This window comes from Podarcis liolepis, assembly GCF_965112155.1.
Source record: "Podarcis liolepis genome assembly, chromosome: 2".
NCBI classification, from domain to species: Eukaryota; Metazoa; Chordata; class Lepidosauria; order Squamata; family Lacertidae; genus Podarcis; species Podarcis liolepis.
The window spans coordinates 86,223,047-86,245,035 of record NC_139555.1 but is presented as its reverse complement, the minus strand read 5'-3'; the positions used below and the strand labels follow the sequence as shown (position 1 = coordinate 86,245,035).

General features: G+C 42.9%; 2 long non-coding RNA genes across 3 annotated transcripts in view; one reads left to right on the top strand and one right to left on the bottom strand.

Annotated features, from left to right (window-relative positions):
* The window catches only part of LOC310701024, a 21,830-nt gene extending 13,593 nt beyond the window's left edge, over positions 1-8,237 (top strand). Inside the window, exons 3-5 of one of the 2 annotated variants that reach the window (XR_014522896.1) lie at positions 3,130-3,163; positions 5,103-5,242; positions 7,450-8,237. This is a non-coding gene — a long non-coding RNA (uncharacterized lncRNA). Of the gene's footprint in view, positions 1-3,129; positions 3,164-5,102; positions 5,279-7,449 lie in introns of those variants that run through there. The other variant, XR_014522897.1, reaches the window with a different exon arrangement.
* On the bottom strand, positions 3,964-21,989 carry LOC310701021. The gene is made up of 7 exons (XR_014522891.1): positions 21,837-21,989; positions 17,390-17,447; positions 14,746-14,928; positions 11,917-12,158; positions 8,960-10,133; positions 8,736-8,792; positions 3,964-4,213 (listed from the first exon to the last, which is right to left on the bottom strand). It is a non-coding gene; the product is annotated as an uncharacterized lncRNA (long non-coding RNA).

The following is a 21,989-nucleotide window of genomic DNA, read 5'->3' as shown; positions in this document are numbered from 1 at the left end:
TAGGAGCATGGCGGGGAGGGAGGGAGGCATGACCCAGAATTCCCTGGAGCTGACATGCCTTCCAAGATACTGTTATACAGAGCTTTTTTTCAGCCGGAACTCACCAGAACTTTGTTCTGGCACCTCTCAGATAGGTGCCATTGCCATTATAAGAGAAGAAGAGAGGCGGTCATGGTGAGTCCTATGTGCAGGTTCCATGTATGTGTAAATAAAGTCATATATCCTAATGGCACCACAGTCTCCCTTGACCTTCATTTCAAGAAAACCAAACCCTGGGTCACTGGGAGCTCTTGGACATTGGGATGTGCACAAAAATATTTTCAGTTATTTGGAATTTCACAAACCTTGTTTCCTAAAGGTGCCTATGATTACAATTCATTTTGGGGTCGGGCGTGTCACGTGAATTGGCCAACAGCTCCACAGAGATTCCATTGCAAAGTGACTGCAAGGGTCATTTTGTGTGGTAGGGGAGAAAGAGCTGGACCATGAATGGCTCATAGCAGAATGGATTTCATAGTCTTTTTTCCTCTTCCCTGGGGGACCAAAACATACACATGCCATTTGCTCTGATCAAGGTGCTTGGCCCGAAACCAGGGGATGTAGTTCACACCACACCTTTGTTGCCTGCCGTCTGTGAATGCAACAGAGAGCTGCTTTAATCTCTTTGTGCCCCAGAGTCTCTTCTGTAAAATCAGGGTAATAGACTTCCCTACTGTTTTGTGCAGATATACATTTCTTCATGTTTGTGAGTCACTCAGATATCCCAGTAATGAGGCCCATAGAAGTGCTCTAGACAGAGCAGATGCGTTTATGGAACTGCGGCACAAATCCCCAGTCATCATTACCCAGAAAAAAACCCTGCTGTTCCTTTTCTATTTATGTTTCTTTTCTCTCTCTTCCCACCCACCATCACAGTCCCCCCCCCAGTCCACAACTTACCTCTCTGTGATTCAAACCATAGTCTTTAAAATGTGCATTATATTGACATTTATATAGTACATTTCTTACACTTACTCTCAAAGCTTTTTACAAAGCTATGAATTACATACCTGTCACCCACTGAATTCATTCATGCAAAAGAGAGGCAGTCATTACATGCTTGGCAATAAAACTCATAATGCCACCCACCATTGAGCTTTTATATGTGCACACCAAAGATATAAAGTTACCTCCGTGCCCTTGACACCATGAATACATCAGAGGAGGATAAGCACATAGGGAGTTAATGATGGACGGGAGGGACAGGGTCTCTAGCCACTCTGAGATGTGAATAGGAAGCATATATTTATTCATAAGCGGCTATGGGTACAGGTTTAAAACTGTCTGATTAATGGCCAGGTGCCTTTTCCCAAATTGGTGAAGGCTACTGAGCATGATACACTACTTTGCTTTTATATCTCTCCCTTCAATCAACATTTCCAAAGCACTTTGCATGCACTAATTAATCCCCATGTTTATGTACGTGAAGATATCATTCGCTTGCATTGAGACTAGCTCAAAGCTAAACACTGAAATAGGGAAGGCAGGTGGAAGAGGACTGCATGATCAAGAAGTGGAACCAATCCCAGGCTCTGGCCAGAGTGAATGGGGTGCAACCTCAGAGTAGGTCCGAGAGAGAACTCTTTCTCTCTCTCTCTCTCCAGCCCATCCCACAGGAAGAAATTAAGGACCATTCCCCAGCACCATATCATTGTTTGTGGTTACTTCACCTACTCACCCTCAGTTAAAAATGGCCTTACTGCAGAGTCACTGGTTAGCAGTTCTGTCAAGTTCTGTTCTCAAGTTATTGTTCTGTTGCAACTTTAGGTGTTGGCAGAGCAGGCATATTGGACAGGATCTATAGCCAAACAGGGAGAAACCCATAATGGCCCAGAGGCACCAACTTGCACACAAGATTGTGAGGGCCCAGCATGTGGCCAGGGGCAGAAGAAGGGGTGTGTGGTAGGTGCGGTCCACCCCGGATGTCACCACCGAGGGGGGGTGTGACAAAATGCCGGGTGGCACTCACCGCAGGGCCTGCAGTGCGCCCAAGCCACGTGTCTCTCCTGGGAGAGGCGCAGTGGCTGGAGCGCTTGCAGGCTCTGCGCTGCCCAAACGGTCCACCCGCTGTCTCCCCCTCAGCTGTAGGGTGGCTGGGTGGGAGGAGGGAGGCAGACTCCAGAGGCCCCGTGGTGTGCCCCACCCCTGAGTGTGCTGCCCCAGGTGCCCCAGTGGCTTCCTCCGCTGCTGCATGTGGTGGCCTGTGTGTGTGACATAATGCGTGCATCATGCATGTTTGACACAATGCACCCAGCACGCGACACATGAGCAACGCTGCATCAGCGGGAGAAGGTCGAGTGTGGAGCCCAGCGTGGGACGGCTCCAATGCCCGGCGGTTCCTCCTCTCACACACTCATGGGAAGCCGGCCACTGAAGCTGCTCCACACTCAGCTCTGCCCTCCTCCTCCTCCACCCCCTCAACAGGGGGCCTGGAGTGGAACCCTAATACCCAGCAACTTCCAGTGCCCAGCCAATAGGCTGAGCATGAAGTTTCAGCCAAAAGACAGGCTGCCCTCTGCAGAATCCATGCTCTGTGGTAGCACTAACCTTTATTAAGACCATAATCAATAAAGCAGTGGGCATGTTTGACCTAATATCAGTGTCTTGTGGGCTTCTCAGAGGTATCTGGTTGGCCACTGTGAGAACAGGATGGGGCTTTAATCTGATCCAGCAGGACTCATCTTATGTTTTTATCTACTGCAGCTTGCGCAACAGGGCCTTTCCTTCCTCTACAGTTCCCTGCAGCCCTTCCACATGCCCCCAAATTCTATGCTATGCAGTTGCTTGTGTGAATCCATGTTGATACCATAGTGTCCAGATTTGGCTCCTCAAAGAAAAGCCCATCGAAACTGTAGAGCAAAATTTGTTGGGAAATTACAAATAATTGAATGATTAATAATTGACCATTTGCAGGCTTGTTTTGCAAGTTTAGTTTGGGTTAGCTATGGTGTTTGATGAAAACAGAACAGTATCAATAATTCACATATCCATCAAACACAGAAATATTAATATAACCTCTAGGAGGAGTTTCAGGTTTTTTTTTTTAAAAAAAAAACTTTTGATATTTTCATTTATTTTATTTATTCACAGAGCAAAACCTTCTAGTGAGGACAACAAATAACAGGTAAATAATCATCTCATCACAGGCATATTGGTTTTGCTTTCAAGTGTCCAATAGCTTAAATTGGTGATCAGTGGGTCAAACCATTTCCCTGTGAAACTTCAATGCAAACACTGTATCCTGTGGCCTCAGACCAGTTTATTTGAACGATCACTTTGCCCCATACATACCTACTCAATTGCTTTGATCTATGGAACTTGCACTTCTACAAATGCCACATGTTTGTTCCACATCTGTGAAGACTTGATCTTTCAGTGTGGCAGCACCTATGCTTTGGAATGCCCTGCCCTCCCTTTGACAGGCACCATTTTTTTAGATGCCTGCTAAAAAAGAAAAGAAAAACTGCTTCATTTCAGCAAGCCTACCCAGAAAACAAGTAGCTATGCATACTTGTTTTTGGGGTTGTTGTTTTTTTGTTAATTGATAATAATAATTTTTATTGATAGGGACGTGGGTGGTGCTGTGGATTAAACCACAGAGCCTAGGACTTGCCGATCAGAAGGTCAGCGGTTTGAATCCCCGTGACGGGGTGAGCTCCTGTTGCTCAGTCCCAGCTCCTGCCAACCTAACAGTTCAAAAGCACGTCAAAGTGCAAGTAGATAAATAGGTACCGCTCCAGCGGGAAGGTAAACAGTGTTTCCATGTGCTGCTCTGGTTCGCCAGAAGCGGCTTAGTCATGCTGGCCACATGACCCAGAAGCTGTACGCCGGCTCCCTCGGCCAATAAAGTGAGATGAGCACTGCAACCCCAGAGCTGGTCACGACTGAACCTAATGGTCAGGGGTCCCTTTACCTTTTATTATTATTGATAATTATTTTATCTTTTGATTATGCAGTTCACACATTTTGCTAAATAAAATTCAAATAAAGAATACCCATCAATAATGCACCAAACGTTCTGTGAGCTTCAAAGCAGATGGGCGTTTTCGTCATTCCCACAAAAGACTGCTGGGTTCTCTTCCGAAAATCATAATCTTGCCGTAACCTTTCTCCAGATGCAGTGCGTTTTAGGGCCAATAATTGAAAGTTATGTTCCAAGTAGTTCTGTGTTTTCCTAAAGGGAACAGAGGTACACTTTAATTCTGTAGACCTATAAAGAGCAACTTCTGTTTTATATGCAACAGCTTTCAAACATGTCAACTAAAAGACAAGTAACAGATGGGTGATGCCACTATAAGGACCCAAGGAAACAAAAGGTGACTGAAGGATGGGAGCGAGGGAAAGATGAAGTGCCGGAACTGAGTTCCTGCTGGGGCAGGGGAAGCCCTGTATATATAACTTTCAAAATGGGGAAAGATAATGAGATGGTCTCATCATTACAGTGGCATTTTATACAGCTATATTCTTTAATCTCTCAGTAATTTCCATGTTATGTTTCAAGGGATGGGATTCTCCTTGTTCAGCAGGATAGGGCCCTCATTTTTTAGTACCTTCTCCACACTAATTAGCTGCAGGCAGTCTTGAGGCCATCTCACCAAAGGGAATGAGCTATGTGTTTCTGGTGCATTTAACTACCACAGTGGGCACACGTAGAAGGCACTAGACCTTTTACATGCAAAGCATGAGTCCTACTAATCAATTACGGCCTTTCACTCAGTATATACTTCTAATCCTTCCTCTTCCACTGCATTTTCATAATATCTGATTCTGAGGTTGCCTTGAGATAGGAATAAGTCAGTGGTAGGAGTGATACATTTGTGGGCCGGCAGTCCCCCCCCCAAAAAAAGCATTGTCAGTTAGAACAATGTGTCCACCCCCCGCATCTCATTCTCTTTGAACCACACTGAGTATGTGTGTAAAGAATTATTTCTTTCTACTTCCCTTCCAAATTAACATTTTCATTTCCATCTGTCAAAATGTGGGGCTCTCTGAGATGCAAGATATTGTCTTGTTAGTGTTCCTGTCATAATCATTATATCTCCTCTAATTCTTACCCTTTACAGGCTGCCAATGGTACTGAATGCTGAAAAGCTGATAATAACTGATCCAAGTCTCAAAACAACAGCCACCATTCTAGGGGAAATCTGATTAAATATCAGATACTTTAAAACATACTTTTTAAGCTCCCAGCGGAAGCAACCAGGTTTGAATCGTATGGTATTTATGTTATTTGCAACACATCAGAAATTGCCTATATATATATATATATATATATATATATATGCAGGTTTTGGTGTCTTCGGGTGTCTTCCCGTGTAAGAGTTGGGGTGTCTAGGCGACGTTTCGACGAGGTCTCACTCGTCATCTTCAGGCTGGTGCTTTCGGCTTCTTGTTACTGGAACAGAGCAGGATCTCAGTGTTTGAGTTCCTATAAATACTGTTGAGGGGGTGTGGTGTATAGCCTCCAACGTTCTGGGCAGAGAGGAAGTTCCCAGGTTAGTGTGCCTTTTCTTCTTTTGTTCCTTAATTACTTGAGGGATATCTTGAGTGATTTCTTGAGTGATATTCTGAGTACCACTTAGGTGGGTCATTAAGTGTGGATTAGTTGCTAAAGCTTTCGTGTCTTGACCTCTTGAGCTTGTGAAGAGTTTTTCTGAGAAGATGGCTGTGCTGCACTTAGTTGTGCTCCAGAGGCACACAGAACGCCACCACCAATCAACCACACCAGACCCAAACCCAGACCCTCTCCACAGATAAATTACAGACACCATCCAGTAACCAAACCATAGTGGCACCTCCGGATGCTGCACCCCCCTGCAATCCCTACACAGATCTGGCTGGCACAGGGCACAAAACCACAGCTCGCCCCTATACACGAAGCCAAGCCAAAGCACAACTAAGTGCAGTACAGCCATCTTCCCAGAAAAACTCTTCACAAATTCAAGAGGTCAAGACACGAAGGCTTTAGCAACTAATCCACACCTAATGACCCACCTAAGTGGTACTCAGAATATCACTCAAGAAATCACTCAAGATATCCCTCAAGTAATTAAGGAACAAAAGAAGAAAAGAACACTAGCCTGGGAACTTCCCCTCTGCCCAGAACTTTTGAGGCAATACACCACACCCCTCTACAGTATTTATAGGAACTCAAACACTGAGATCCCGCTCTGTTCCAGTAACAAGAAGCCGAAAGCACCAGCCTGAAGATGACGAGTGAGACCTCGTCGAAACGTCGCCTAGACACCCCAACTTTTACACGGGAAGACACCCGAGGACACCAAAACCTGCATTCCTGTACCCGTGAAAATCTACGAAAACATATATATATATATATATATATTAGGGCCCTCAAAGTAAGAAGTGTCTTATCACTGGTTTTCATATCAATAGGATATGTTTCTCAAGAAACCTTCATCTGAAACCTTAATTGGAAACTAAATTGTAGTTTTTTGGTCAGAGGACAGTGGCAGACCTTGGAATCTATCTGTGTGGTACCAAAATTCAGTGCCCCCCCCCGCCGCCGCCTCTCATGCTCTATTCTAAATCTTCATTGTGGCGTCCCTGAGGCCCTGCTCCCCTAAATCCACCTTTGACTGTAGAGGAAGAGGAAGTTCCATTGTGTGCATGGGAGTCTTGTGCAATCAGAGCTGCAGCCCTGAATATAACTCAGAGTCGGTACTTGCATTCCAGTACAGGTTGAGTTTGTGGTCCAATGAAAGGAGCAAACGTTTTCAAGTATCATCCATTGCATCTACACAGGGGAAGGGTTCTCCTTGTTTTTGAATTTTCAGTTATTGATTTCCCTAGAGAAGAGTTCCACCACTAGTACTTTTAGTAGCTAGAATTGGTGCCATTGGTCTTGAAAGAAACACCAGGAAGACAATAAACTGAAGATCTCCAGCTTGGAACTATTCTACACAACATTTCTATCTAGGCATGGAGGAAATGGCTTATCTTCCAAATGTAGAACCTGTTTTCTATGGAAGAAGGTAAGGGGCAATCAAAACTGCAGAAAGCAGGTAAAACCAGCTCTAGTTCATATGATGACAAGTTGCAGGAAATGAAAGGGGTAAAAGTGAAGATTTATGGGAGAAATGGTGAGTGCAATTACTACGTGTGCTGTATTGATTTAAGAGGATTGTACTGCTCCCAGATAGAAATGGCTTTTATGTGTTTGGGCCTATCCCTGACAAAAACACTTTCTTCTCCGTTGACAAGGCCTTGTTGCTATGGAAATGTACGGCTGGATACAGGGGCACAGGCACGTTTTGATAACACAGGCCTAATGGATGTATTTTTGCAACATTCACAGCTCCTTTCTTCTTATTTTCTCCTGAGCAGACGACCATTTCTTCTATTTGTTGCCACTTGATGAAAAAAACGTCTCTCTCTAATCTTTTAATTTAGCTTAGATTTCCTTCTCCTTCCAAGCAATGCAGTCTGGCAATTAAACTACTTATCTAGAGACTCCATGCTGGGGCTGGTTGCCTGTTGCCTGTTTTTCCTGTCTGTGAATCTTCTTACAGATGCCTTCTCATTGTCATCATTCTAAAAGCATCATACGTCTTCTGGCTTCTGTTTCATGAAGGGTATGAAAGACCAGCCATATTTCTGATCTATAAAGATGCCAGCTAAATCGTAAACAATATCACGATGCCCTACGTGTACAGTTACACAACCTTTGACATGTGCTTTTCTTCTTCATGAAAGATCAGTTCCTCAGAATACTGCAGAAAGCAAGCAGGGAGGGGGGGGACCAGCTGTTTATATAGGATTTGGTGGCCAGCCAACTGCCCTCCACAAATGCCTCGCACTTGGGTATTTTGCAGAGTACAGTGGTACCTCGGGTTATATACGTTTCAGGTTACATACGCTTCAGGTTACAGACTCTGCTAACCCAGAAATAGTACCTCGGGTTAAGAATTTTGCTTCAGGATGAGAACAGAAATTGTGCTCCAGCGGCGTGGCAGCAGCAGGAGGCCCCATTAACTAAAGTGGTGCTTTGGGTTAGGAACAGTTTCAGGTTAAGAACGGACCTCCAGAACGAATTAAATACTTAACCCGAGGTACCACTGTATGACACAGATCCACTTTCAAAATACAATAATCAGAAATTTGAAGCTGTGCATATATTTGCAAAGTTATTGTGGTATGAAGATATCCAAGTTGGAAGACATACATAATACACACATAAGAACATAAGAAGAGCCTGCTGGATCAGGAAAATGACCCACCTGGTTCCTAGAGAAGTCCACTAGCACAACCTGAGTGTAAGGGCACTCTCCCCTCCTAGGGTTTCCAGCAACTAGTATTCAGAACCATATTGTCTCTGATAGTGGAGGCAGAACATAGCCATCATCACCCTAGCTAGCAGGACCAGTGGTCAGGGATGGTGGGAACTGTAGTCTTAAAACATCTGGAGGGCTGAGTTTGAGGAAGCCTGCACTACATGAAGAAATGCTTTCTTTTATCTATCCTGAATCTTCCAACATTCAGCTTCATTGGATGTCCATGAGTTATAAGAGAGAGAAACTTCTCTCTACCCACTTTCTCCATGCTATGCATGTTATGCACTTCTGTCATGTCAGCACTTAGTTGTGAGATAAATCAGCCTCATATAACCAGCATGCTTAGCTCTAGTTAAGACCATAGAGAAGCTGTTTTCCTAGACTTATCTGGGGCACATCCCTCACCTTGGAAGGAAGGAAGTCAAGTTTCTTTGCTTCTTCTCTCTCTCTCTCTCTTCTTTTCTTTTTTTAAAAAATAATATTTATTAAGTTTTCCAGTTTAACAATCCAATAAAGGCCACATTAAAGACATTCTGAATTGTAAAATAAACAGTCCAAATATTAAGCCAAATCATAAATCTTTGTTTGAATTCCCATGCTCTGAGGTCGGAAGATCGCCATAATCTCACATTTGCACTGCTTTCTTAATTAGTCCAGGTGGTTCCCATAAATCAATCCAATGTTAATCCTTCGTTCATTTTCACAGCCTCTGAGTTCATCCAGCAAGCGAGTTATATCAAAACTCTCTCTCTTTTTTCCACCATGTAAATGAGCAGGAAGGATGTCTGGGAGATCACTCCAAGTGTGGCTTTAGCAAATCCATCTTTGTGTTTCTATACAAATAATTTGGAAACACTTAGTCTACTGTGTGAAATATTTGTGTAATGGAGAATAGGACTTGATTGCTCTCAGCTCAGACCACATGCATGGCTTACAAGTCGTACTCCTCAACCTATAGTACTGAGATGCTGTCTAGTCAGAGGGCTTTTTGAGATTATTATTCCTCCTAACTTATAATGAATAAACTTGGCTGCTGGGTTTTATTCTTCTAATTATTTTATAATATTGTCATTGTAATTAAAGGCAGCATTGCAAAAAAAAAAAAATTAAAAATTTGTTTGTTTGTTCAGGAAATTTCTTTGGCGTTCAATGACTCCAAAAATACCCTGCTAAAAAAAATGCAACTACAAATGAATGAAGATGAATTTGGTATTTCAAATTTTGAGCCAAACCATCATGTTTACTTATTGTCAAGTATAAAATATTGGAAACCTATATCTGATGCTAACTATCTAACTTGGGCAACTTTAGAATATACACATACAACACCTTTGGTTGGTTGGACCAAAGATTAAGATCAAAATATTTGAGAATTTGGGAGACTCTTGAAACAAGTCCATTAGAAAGATATGGAATATAATGCCTAATAGAAACAAATTTGAGCCATTTCCCCACACTAAATTAACTTCGTGGAGAAATCCAATTTTTAAAACTGCGGGGAAAGATGGTAATATGGAAAAATTGGGTGGAAGCAGGCATATTGACTTTGGATCAACTGATAGATGAGGAAGGTGAATTTTATATGTACAGTGTTTTAAGAAATAAATATCATGATCAGATGCATCCCAATGGCAATAACTGCAGCTACAACATCTTGTAACAACAGTGTTTGGACCAGCAGCTTTCTCTCTTGTGGGCGGGGGGTGACTAAAAATCAGTCCTCCTGTCAGGGAAATATCTCCTCACTGATCCAGTGTAAGATATTCCACCTTCTCCTTCTTTAGCAGAGTTTGTCTTTTCATCCTGTGAAGTAAACACACACACACATGCACACACCAAAGCTTTAATAGTAGAAAAATGTAACATAGTAACATACTAAGAGAAATGAAACATCTTGAGGTAAGTGACAGTTATCCTTTTTTAACTGACAACTGAAGGGAGGGGCCAATTCTAGAGTACAGCATAAAAGCCCCGCCCACTAGAGGCCAGGTATTCTATTGATCAAATTTGGCTTCCATGCTTTTCCTACATTCTCAGCTTCTGAGACACAGGAGATATTAGAACAATTGGTCAAATCTTTGGAAAGAAAAAAAGCAATCATTTCCTATTTGTTATTAATTAGTAAGTTTGATACACAAACTTTAAGAAACGACTGGAATAAAGAATTGGATGTTCTCTACTACCTAGACAGTGGAACAGTCTCTTAGCTTCCGCAGCAAAGGTATCGATGGATCTCAAACTAAGACTTACACAACAGAAAATAATATTTGGAATCTATTGGACAACTCCTTTGAATTTGTATAGAGAAGGACTGTCTAACGCAGCTCATTGTTGGAGATGTAATAAGGATAATGCCTCTTTGAAACATACATTCTTACAGTGTCCAATTCTCACTAAGTTTTGGGAGAAAGTGTTAGACTGTATAAATATGACTGTACAGAAAAACTTAAAAGAGTACTCCTATGCAAGGAAGAAACTCTGAAATAAACCTATAGCTCTACTAAGTGTAGTGTGAGTCCAGAGCCTGCTAAGATTTGCAGACCTTGGAACACAGCATTCTCCTCTATGAACTTGCTTGGAGTTTAAGATCTGCACCAGAGATCCTTCAGGTTTCCTTTGTCAGGTGAAACCAGGCAGGTGGTGACCAAAGAGAAGACCTTGTCACTCTTTGAAGAGTGTCCTGGGAGACACCAACTCATTCAGCATTCCATAGACTTTCATAAAACGGATTTGCTCACTGATGCCTTAAATGGCTCTTAATAGTTCTTTAATTTTATTGTCTTAGCGCTATTTAATTGTATTTTATTATTTTAAAATGTGTTTTACTTCTGCTCTTAAATTTTATGACATTTTACGAGGTGGTAATTATTTCTCGTTCCTGCTACCTTTATTTGTTATTTTGGGTATGTCACTTGGTATATTATTTTTATTGACAAAACTGCTCATAAACGTTTGAAATAAAACAACTAGGGATGTCACAGAGTTTCCAGAGTTTCTCACCATTAGGGAGTTACAGCTCCTGCTGGGCCTGTAGAAACAGATATGGGACAGGCATTTATATGGGAAACCCAGCCAGATGGGTGGGGTATAAATAATAAATTTTTATTATTATCAATTATTATTATTATTTATATAAATAAATGATTGTGTATACCTAAATGGTTCTATGAAGTAATATAATACTAATTTTAAAATAGAAATATACCAAATCATGCAAATCTAATTCCAGTAACACTTTGCTAAAGTTGTGCTAGTCTACAACTTGACATCAGCTTGAAAATATTCCTTAATGGCGTGAATGCACCTATTTCATTTCCTCCAGAGAGGTTTTTCTCCCTCTCTCATAGTACTGGAAGCTGAGCTCATCCAATAAAGATGATTGATGGGAGGTTCAGGACAGAGAGAAGGAAGTACTTCTTCATACACCACATCGTTCAGGGGGGTGAGGAACCTCAGAGACCTGGAGGGCTCTATTGGCCTCCAGGTCTCCTTGACTGGCCTTTGAGACTCTCCCCAGGCTATATGCCAATCACACCACCTCTCCCCAGGATATACCCCTCAATGGCCAGGATCAGGGGCCACATACCCCTCAATGCCATCTGTTGGGAAATGAGAACAGCAGAAGGGCTATTGCCTTCCTATCTTGCTTGGTTCTTTCAGAGGCCACTATGGGAAATAGGATGCTGAACTAGATAGCCCTTAGGTCTCATCCGGCAGGGCGCTTAGATTCTTAACTGTGATGGGATTATTATGATTTGATCGGTCCTATGAATCCGTTACTCATTGCTTCGGTTGCTGGTAAATGGCTGGTGTCCTATAGGCTGCTGCCTGTTAGAGTACAAAGAGGCAAGGAAGAGCACTGAGTATGTCAGATTAGCATATCAGATTGCAGAATTCAAAATTTATGCATTTCATTTTTCAAAAGTTGACTGGTATGTGTGTGTGTGTGTGTGTGTGTGTGTGTGTGTGTGTGTTACACACAACGGTTAAAACACACCCCCTGAAACAAACTCAGTCAGAACTCAAATGTTCTCAGATTCAAAATATGGATTTCTTTCCTTTCTTTATTTTGACACTTTCTCATTTTAACTCTGTAATAAATTCTCTCTATGTCTCTGCATATTCATATTTGGTCACTGTATCAAGCAGATGCCCTGCTTCCTATGATATGCTACTTGTCCTTTCATAGATTAAAAAAATGATATGCACACATTTATATGTAGAAATAACTCTTTCATTTGCTCTTTCAGAAAGTGCAGATGAACTGATGCTCATAAATACCCTATTAAGGCTGCCATCCTATGGAGAATTAGGTGCACCTAAGCCCGCTAATTTCAATTAACTCTGCATAAAATTAATCTGGAAACAGGACGCAGAAGCAGGAAAAAGAAAATGCACAATTTTTGCACATGGGCAATTTTTTTGTATCGTTCCAAGTGGGAAAGACTCTCTTCTACTAGTTATTTGATGGAATAAATACAGGAGGTGTATGTTTTATTTATCTATCATATTTGCATCCAAGGTTCTTGGGTGGTACATGTGGAAATTATGCTGTTATCTTAACAGTATTTTTTTGAAGTAGGTTACAGCAAAATTCAAACCAAAGAATCACTGGGGTGAGAGAGCTTGGAATAGGCAGGTCTTGGGTTGTCTTGGTTCAGCTGGGGCTAGACCAGTGTAGCTATCTCAACCGGGTTATGCTGGCTCACCCAGAAGAACTTTCACTTAAGTCCAAAAGCTTGGGCATGCAGGAGGTGGGAGACTTACGCCTATTCCAAACCAGTTTCAGTTCAGGCACATGACCTGGTAACTCGGGGGAATTTATGCTAGTAAAAAAGGGTGGTGTAAGTCAAATTCTGTTTCAGAGCCTTGCTTTCCTTCTGCCAGGCTCAGGTTGCCTCAGCAAGCAGTACACTGCTCCCAAATGGAGTTTGGAATAGGGTAATTTACATCACTGCAACTTAAACTGGTGTAAACATGACCAGCTTCCTTTACTTGGGAATGCTCTGCTAGGAAATGAAGTGGTTTCTGCTCCAAGGTTGCTTACAGAGCTTCATGGCATGGCTCCTCTCTCCTGCCAGTCCAGGCTGGGCATCACACTGGTTGTACTTATCAATGGACAGAAAAGGCTATACTCCTGGGCCAGGGAGCCATTAAAGGCAAAAGAGCATTTGTCCACATTAAAGAGTGGCGTTCTGGTTACTCTAGCTAACAGCTTTCTGTCTTCCTTGTTCAGAGATAGTGTTGGGTGAAGCACACTTCTTTTGCCAGAGGCACACTTCACTCCTACATCTGAGATGATTTACTTTAAGGGCAACATGTGAAATGCATGATCACATTTGGATTCATTTAAAAAAAAATTGGGGGGTGGATTCCAGGAGCTCCCTATCCAGTTTGAGACTACAGCACAGGGAAGTGGGGTTGACTTTTCTCTTCAAACTGTTTTTCCGACACCCCTCCCCTCCCTAAAACTGTATTTCGTCAGGAGGGAAGTTGTGGAGGGCTACAACTAGCAGTTCCCCTTCTAGGGCAAACAGTAGCTCTGGAAGTATTTACCTCCACCCATTACAAAATGACACAGCAGGAGTGCCAACTTGTCCCTGCAACCATGGGTGCCTGGGGCCATGTCTCTGGCACTGAAATTTGTGGGTGCCAAGCCTCTTCATGGGGAATTTTGTGGGTGCTTGCCCAGGGAGTTGACACCTATGTGACACAGTATGACAATTATCAATGCAAGAACCCAACCTCTATGTCTGTGTGTGTGCTTTCTCGGGTGGCGTTGTGTGCAAGTGTTGTGTGCACGCTGCTGTTCCTCACTGCACCAACCAGCTTCAACCCTCACTCCATCACCTAAGTTTAAGGTGCTTCAGAGTAAGGCCCCAGACAACACGCAGCCTCTTCTGAGAGAAAATACTTTCTCTTCCTTTCTAAGGCCACATCCGCACTATATAGCTCTCACAGTGGTTCAGTAGTAACTCTCTTTTCACAGGAAACCCAGCTTTGCAGCTTTGTGAGGGGAATAGGGGCCTCCTAACAAACCTCAACACTCTTCCCAAACTACAGTTCCCAAGATTCATTGGAGGGAGCCATGACTGTTGAAGTGGTATAATAGTGCTTTAAATTTCTGGTTCAGTTGTGGCTTACAACAGGAGTGCCTGAATGATCCATTAACACCCGATGCAGCAATGGCAGCCATTCTTCGTTGTAGGGCCTTGTGCAAAATACATTTTGTGGGGCTCTCCCAGTTTAGCCATTTGCCTTTCAGTCTCTGCTTTCTTTTTATGCTTTGTGGCCCTGCTCTCACACATGCTTTTTTACATTACCTGCCATAATGCAGAAAGATTTAATTTTAAAAAATTAAAATTAAAAAAACTAGTAATAATGCCATATGATGCAGTTCCATACGTAAGCTTACCACTTAAATCTTACATCCAGAGACTATCCCAAACAGATGTGGATGAGAGGGAGCGCACACAAAGCAAAGCAATTCCATCTGTCACTTTGGTCCGCTCTGCTAACAGTGACATTTATATATGGTAAGCCCTTGTTTCTGGAAACATCCACAAAGTTCCACTTTGGAGAGCAATCATTCGAGAAACTGTAATAAACCAAAAGTGCACACCAGCAGTAGGAGAGCCTTTACATTACCACTCTGCTCTTAAACATAAACAACTGAAGTGCTGAGGGAGGGAGGGAGGGAGAGAGAGAACAAACAGTAGGTAGCACAGGAAAGTCTACAACTGGCGATGAGGGCTCTTCATGGCAAAGCAGCCAGAAGCACTTCAAAACTCCAGGAAGTCAGGATGCATAGGACATGCAAAACCGATAACACTATGTCAGTGCATGTCTCTGGGAAATTCAGACATGGCACATATCTGTCAGAGAAAAGAGAATGCATGGCAAAATTATTGTATATGATGGTCTTGCGGATTTGGTGGGTGGTCTGGAGCCTCCATACACCACACACCTTATGGGGTCATTACTGTACTGCAGAGATTTCAACAAGAACATAATCCCTGCCCCACACACTGAAGGCCTGCTGGAAAGAAGTGAGCCCCAAACAGCTCATATGTACAGTGACTTAACAGTTAGGAATCCTCCCGTGCTGTGGGTGCCTTGTAATTATTTCATTTATTCTTCACGGCGCATGAACCCCGTTCTGTCAGCGTGCCGCACAGATTGGCAGTCGTAGTTCTCGGGGCTATGGAGAATGCGCTCTGCGCGGCTGTGCCGGGGCCTCTCTGCTTTGTGGCTTAGAGGAGCGCAAGCAAGCTACAGCTGGTGTCCCCAACTGGGAGCTGTAGGCGTAAGCGTAAAACACACTGTTATGACTGGAGGTGAAGTGTAGCAGAAGATGATGATGTGGGATGGTTGAGTGGGTGTTTATTAGCTTTTTTTAACCAGTTTGGCATTTCCTTCCACTGTTGTACATTTTTAAATACTGTGCCGCCTCATTTAACTAAACGGCCCTAGGGAGAGCCAAAACATTTGGATAATCAGATGCCGAGATAGGCTAACATTGATCATGGCAGGATGTAGAGGTCACGTAGGAATTTTCAGCTATCCAGGAATTTTGGTTCTGTGAGCTACGTATAACGGAGATCCGACTCTGAAATGTTTCTTTCTGCAGTAACTGAAGAGACAAGACAAAGCTATTTCCCTCTTTAGAATTCTTTCCCCCCCCCCTCCCCTGCCACCTACTTACAGTTTCTGTCACAAAAGCCATGAATTTCTAGGGAGTTGCTTTGTTCTCTGAGAGAAGGTAGCATAAAACGGGTGTGTGTGTGTTCTTAAATGTATTACATTTCTTGTCATCCTTGCTTTAGTTTTTTAAATGCATTTATTCGTTTATAAAAAAATATTTATAAACCATCTTTTTGGTCTTAACAAAGCCCCCCAAGGCAAAGCGTAAAAGTGAAGACGTTCAAGGCAACCGTGAGGGAAATTGTGTTTATGGGTGTGGGTGGGTTTAAGTGGAGGAATGTGCACAGGTGTAGCCTGATTGCGGGATGGGTGCCTTAGTAGGTGTTGAACATGTGCAGGTATTGAAGAATAGAATCCTATCGTATGGATTTTGATGCACTATCAGTTTTATTGTTTTCTACACAGTGTTTACTTTTGATTTGCTTGTAAACTACTTGGGTGGGGTTTTTTCCCAATGAAAAGTTGAACATAAATAGTTGAAATACTTGACGAAGAAAACCATTTTTAAACAATAAGCCAGATGAAGGACAGAGCGGAAAATATCTTAGAACCAGGAGGAGCAAAATCAAAGCATCGTTGAAACTATTGAAAGCTACGCAGAGCCAAACATTTTTACTGCCGTTCTAAAAGTAGGCAGCGATGGAGGGCAGGACTCCTACAGACAAAGGCCTGTCCTCTGTTCCCACCAAACTCACATCCCAATGTGGTGGGTCACAAATTTCCTCCTTTTTATTACACACTCTTAGGCTACAACTACACCAAACCTTCAAAGCGCTATTCTACCTCTAACAGTCATGCGTGACAAAAGAATCATTGGAACTGTAGTTTGTTAAGGGTGCTGAGAGTTATTAGGAGGCTCCAAGTCCCCTCACGCAGCTACACTTCTCAAAGTATTTTAACTATCAATTGCTCTACCCAAGGAACTGTGGGAATTGTAGCTCTGCATGGGAGCTCTCAGAATTTGCATGAGTAGGGACATACAATACAGAGGTGCCTTTAGGTAGGTTCTGTGCAAAATTTCAGGAGGATAGACGCAGGGTTTAGGGAGTGATGAATTTCAAAAAGTGTAATTAAAGCTTTTAAAAACAACTTACCGTATTTTTTGCTCTATAAGACTCACTTTTTCCCTCCTAAAAAGTAAGAGGAAATGTGTGTGCATTTTATGGAGCGAATGCAGGCTGCGCAGCTATCCCAGAAGCCAGAACAGCAAGAGGGATTGCTGCTTTCACTGTGCAGCGATCCCTCTTGTTGTTCTGGCATCTGAGATTCAGAATATTTTTTTTCTTGTTTTCTTCCTCCAAAAACTAGGTGCGTCTTATGGTCTGGTGCGTCTTATGGAGCAAAAAATACGGTACTTTGTTTTCTGCTCAGTCTGTACTGAAGTCAAAGTCTTTCTACATCCTCCCCAAAGCACTGTGATTTGAAACAAAAGGGCAGTCTTAATGAAGTAATTCTGTCCGTCAGAGCTGTCCATCAAAGAACTACATTCCTCTTCAGGATTCCCCTTTCCTCTCTGCCTGGAAATTTCTATTTATGGAGAATTTGGGGATGTTGCAAAAATGTATAAACAGTGGTAGTGATTGGGGGGAACAGGTACCAAAGTCCTCCCAAGTGCTAAAGCAGCTTCAAAGCCTCGGAGCTAGCCTGCTTCACCTTGGACCACTTCTGATTCTAAAATAGTCTGAATATCTCCAGGCAGATATCTTGACCTTGTTGCTGTTCCTTTATGTAAGGCTAATGCACAATATGCTTTTAACAGTTAAGACTTTTGCATTTACATTTACTAGGGGCCTTACTTCAGAAGCTCTGTTATTCATCTTGCTTTCTGCCGTGACGAAATAATGTAATTTACGTAATCTATTTCATAATTTACCCCAATGTCATACCTTAGGTCATTATGTGATTCCGCCCCATTCATTTCCATGCAAGGCCAATGCAAGGCAAATGGAGGCAAACATAATTAGTTGTGTATCATTTGTACACTAGAAGCAACAAACGCCAGTTGTATTCACTGGACTGATTTCCATTTCGGAGATGGGACGAACAAGGGAACACCAGCAATTTCCACTCCTGTTTCTGTTCTCATAGTAATTTTCCAACATTCCTAATATTTACACATATTTACCAATAAGTCACTTATAGTTTTGTTCTTAACTTGTTGAGAATTGCCTCTGAAATTTAACTTCAATGTGAGTCTCTTGAGCTCATACCCCAAATAAATGGATTCTCAGTCACATTACATATGCGCCACAAATCACAGCATTATAATTCAGGACATATCCAGAGAAGAGCTTCTGGTGTTCTGAGTTTGGCTTCTTTTAGGGCCCAAGATAAGCCCAGGAATTAATTAGCCACCACCTCCCTTGCTTCCTGCTTTTACTTTTGATTTTTGTCTTCTGCCACTGTTCTCTATGCCTACAATGGCCTCCTCATCTTTATCCCTTAGGATACCTCCTTTAAAATCTTCCTTCTTGAGTTTCACTCACTTTTTTTTTTACTTTGCTGTAGCCATACCTGTCAGCACAGTTAACCATGATGTAGTTAACCCATTCATCTCTGTTCCTTTTTCAAATCCTTTCTTCCACCTCCACATTACACGTCTATAATAAAAGGGAAGCAAACATGTGTGCAAGTACACTGATTTCACCTATTGATATATTTTTCAACAGTATGTTCAAGACAACATATGACTGAACAAGAATAAAACTGTAAAACCTCATGGTAGAACAAGTGAGAAATGCTGAAAACACGGGGGGGGGGCAATACAAAGTGTGCAAAAAGCAACATTGCAGCAGTTAAAACCAATTAAAAACCATCTGCCAAGATTTCCAAAATATGTACACAAAAAAGTTGTTAGGCAGGAGAAAAGGCCACCTGAAAAAGTATCTTTAATTCTTGGTGAAATAGCAAGGGAAGGAGCCAAAGAGATGTCTCTGGGAAAGGAATCCCATAGCATGGGTGCTGCCACTGACAAATTTCAGTAAAAGAGGTGACAAAAGAAAGGTGCATCAATCGGTATTTCTAGATAGGAAGGAATATATGGTAGAACATGAGTTCTGCATGTGCTTCAAGAGTCCACTAGTTGGTTCTGCCACATTCACGTGTCTGAAAGATCAACTCCATCCCTACTGGCTTTCTTGGGTGTTAAGATCTGCAGAGGGGCTCTTTTGGTATTCCGCCACCCTCACAAATGTGGAGAACAATGGCTCAGAAAAGGGCTTTCTCTGTGGCAGCTGTTAAACCGTGCAACTCCCCCCACCCACCCACACAGTTGCATCTTGCACCTTCCTTGTACAGTTTTCACCACATGCTGGCCTTTGACAGTCAGGGCCGTCTTACCCATAGGCACTAGGGGTGCAGGGCACCCGGGTGCCGGGCACTCAGGGGTGCCAGTCCGAGAGTCTGGGGCTGAGAGTTGTGTCTGGGGAAGTGCCCGCCCATTGGTTGGAGCGCCGCGGCAGGCGGCTCTGCTGCGGGCGGCTCTGTGCCGCGAGTTTGGGGGTGACCGAGCCAGCGAGGTGCTGAGGTGGCCGGCCAGCTCCGCCCTCCTGTGCGCCTGGGATTGGCCAACTTGGGGGCGCTCCGGGTGGATCTTTGCACCCCGGCACCGCATATGCTTAAGACAGCCCTGTTGACAGTTAATGTCTTTTATTTTGTGAGACCCCCTTCTTTTGGTAAAATTCATACGGTTCTGTTCCATTTTGAATGTTTCTTCCAGTTGTCTATTTTATGATGGTAATCCACCTTGTGACATTATGGTGAAGGGCAGGTAAGAAATCTTATAAATAAACAAGTATTGTTTAATAAATTGCTTTTATTTCCCATAATGTGTGAAGAACCCTCTGATAACAATCATGCAAGGATCAGAGACCATGATTAGTAGGAATGTAAGAAACTGTATTAGACTGAGTTACAGATAGGTAGCCGTGTTGGTCTGCCATAGTCAAAATAAAAAAATTCCTTCCAGTAGCACCTTAAAGACCAACTAAGTTAGTTCTTGGTATGAGCTTTCATGTGCATGCACACTTCTTATTTTGTATTAGACTGAGTCAGACCTTTGATCCATCTAACATGGTGTTGCCTATACTCAGGCCTGGCCCATCCATGAGGCAGCTGCATCAGGTGGTAGGATCCACCAGGACAGCAGATCCCAATGTCAAACTTTCTTTCCCCCTTGTTCCTGATGTGGTTCTTTCCTCACCCCGTGGGGAAGGGGTCACCATGTTGGGGTCCATCTCAGATGCCAATATGCCTTTGCTGGCCCTGCCTAAACTGACTGGCAGTGGCTCTCCAGAGTTCTTCTTCTGTCATGCCTGGAGATGCCAGAATTTGAAACTGAAGCCTGTTGCCTGCAAAGGATGTCCTCTGCCACTGAGTTATAGCCCTCTTCTGCTTCCATGTTTTATTCAGCTGAATGCATTTTTTATTATTATTAAATGTTAAATACTTGTAGTAAGTAGGAGTAGCAGCAATTTGTAACTTTGGGGGCCACTTGAGAAGATATCCTTTGTGCTAATTTCACTCCTAAAGGTGACCTGTAGAACTGTTTTAAATAAGCAGAAATAAATTAATTTATTAAACTATTTCAAAACTGCCCTTCATGGAATGTCACCCTCACATGGCAGTGTGTAAGAGAATAACAGCAAAATATAATGCCATATAAAAGCACAGATTAAAACCACACTGCACCCTTTTCAAAAAAAAGCAGTAACAATTAATCAAAACTTAAAAGTAAAGGTAAAGGTACCCCTGCCCGTATGGGCCAGTCGTGTCCGACTCTAGGGTTGTGCGCTCATCTCACTTAAGAGGCCGGGAGCCAGCGCTGTCCGAAGACACATCCGGGTCACGTGGCCAGCGTGATGAAGCTGCTCTGGCAAGCCAGCACCAGCGCAGCACACGTTTACCTTCCCGCTATAAAGCGGTACCTATTTATCTACTTGCACTTAGGGGTGCTTTTGAACTGCTAGGTGGGCAGGAGCTGGGACCGAAAGATGGGAGCTCACCCCACCCCGGGGATTCGAACCGCTGACCATACGATCGGCAAGTCCTAGGCACTGAGGTTTTACCCACAGCGCCACCCGTGTCCCTAATCAAACTTAGGTGTTAATAAAAATCACATTTAAATACTTTTCCTAGAAGCTAGATAGGAATGTATGTTTCTTTAGGGTATGGGTCATTGTGTTCTCAGGACAGGGCTCAAACTCCCCACAAATCAGGGCCCTTTTCAGCTAGAACTTGCAGAAACTCAGTTCCGGCACCTCTCAGATGGGTTCTGTCACCTCTCAGGTGTTCACCATTGCCATTCTAAGAGAACAAGGGAGGTGTTCATGGTGAGTTCTGGCACCTCTTTTTCTAGAAAAACAGCACTGCCACCCATCATTATCACAATGGCTCCACCTTCTTAGAGTGTCATCTGTAAATAATATGCCAGACATGTTTCTTCCTTCCCAAGCGGGATGGGACGTAACTTATTTCCTAATTACAAAGGAATATAGGATAAAAAAGAAATTATGACTGCCAGATGGTGAATTGCTGCTTAGCAGGAACAAGCAAGGAGAGGACTCAGTCAATCACCGGGTAAGTGATAAGGCAGCACAGTGAACTACCAAAGAAAAAGGAAGCTCATTACACCAGACACTAAATTATTCTTATAGAGACTTCTACTTCTTTCCCTGCTTCTATTTTTTATTCTAAGCCATAAAGCAAGCAATTCCACCAAGGCCCTCTTTTAAATGATTAACATTTTCATTTTAACTTTTGTTTTTGATTGTATTCCAGCCATTAATCTGACTTGTGTCTTACCCTGCCCTTCTCCTCTTCCCTTCTTTTAAACAGGCTTCATTCATCTCAGTGTGCTTTGCGAGCCACGGTAGTCTGTTCTGAAGGTGTGGAGCAAGACTGGGTTGCTATGGCAATGTGGGCTTACCACAGAGCAAGGCCATAGCTGGATTCCAC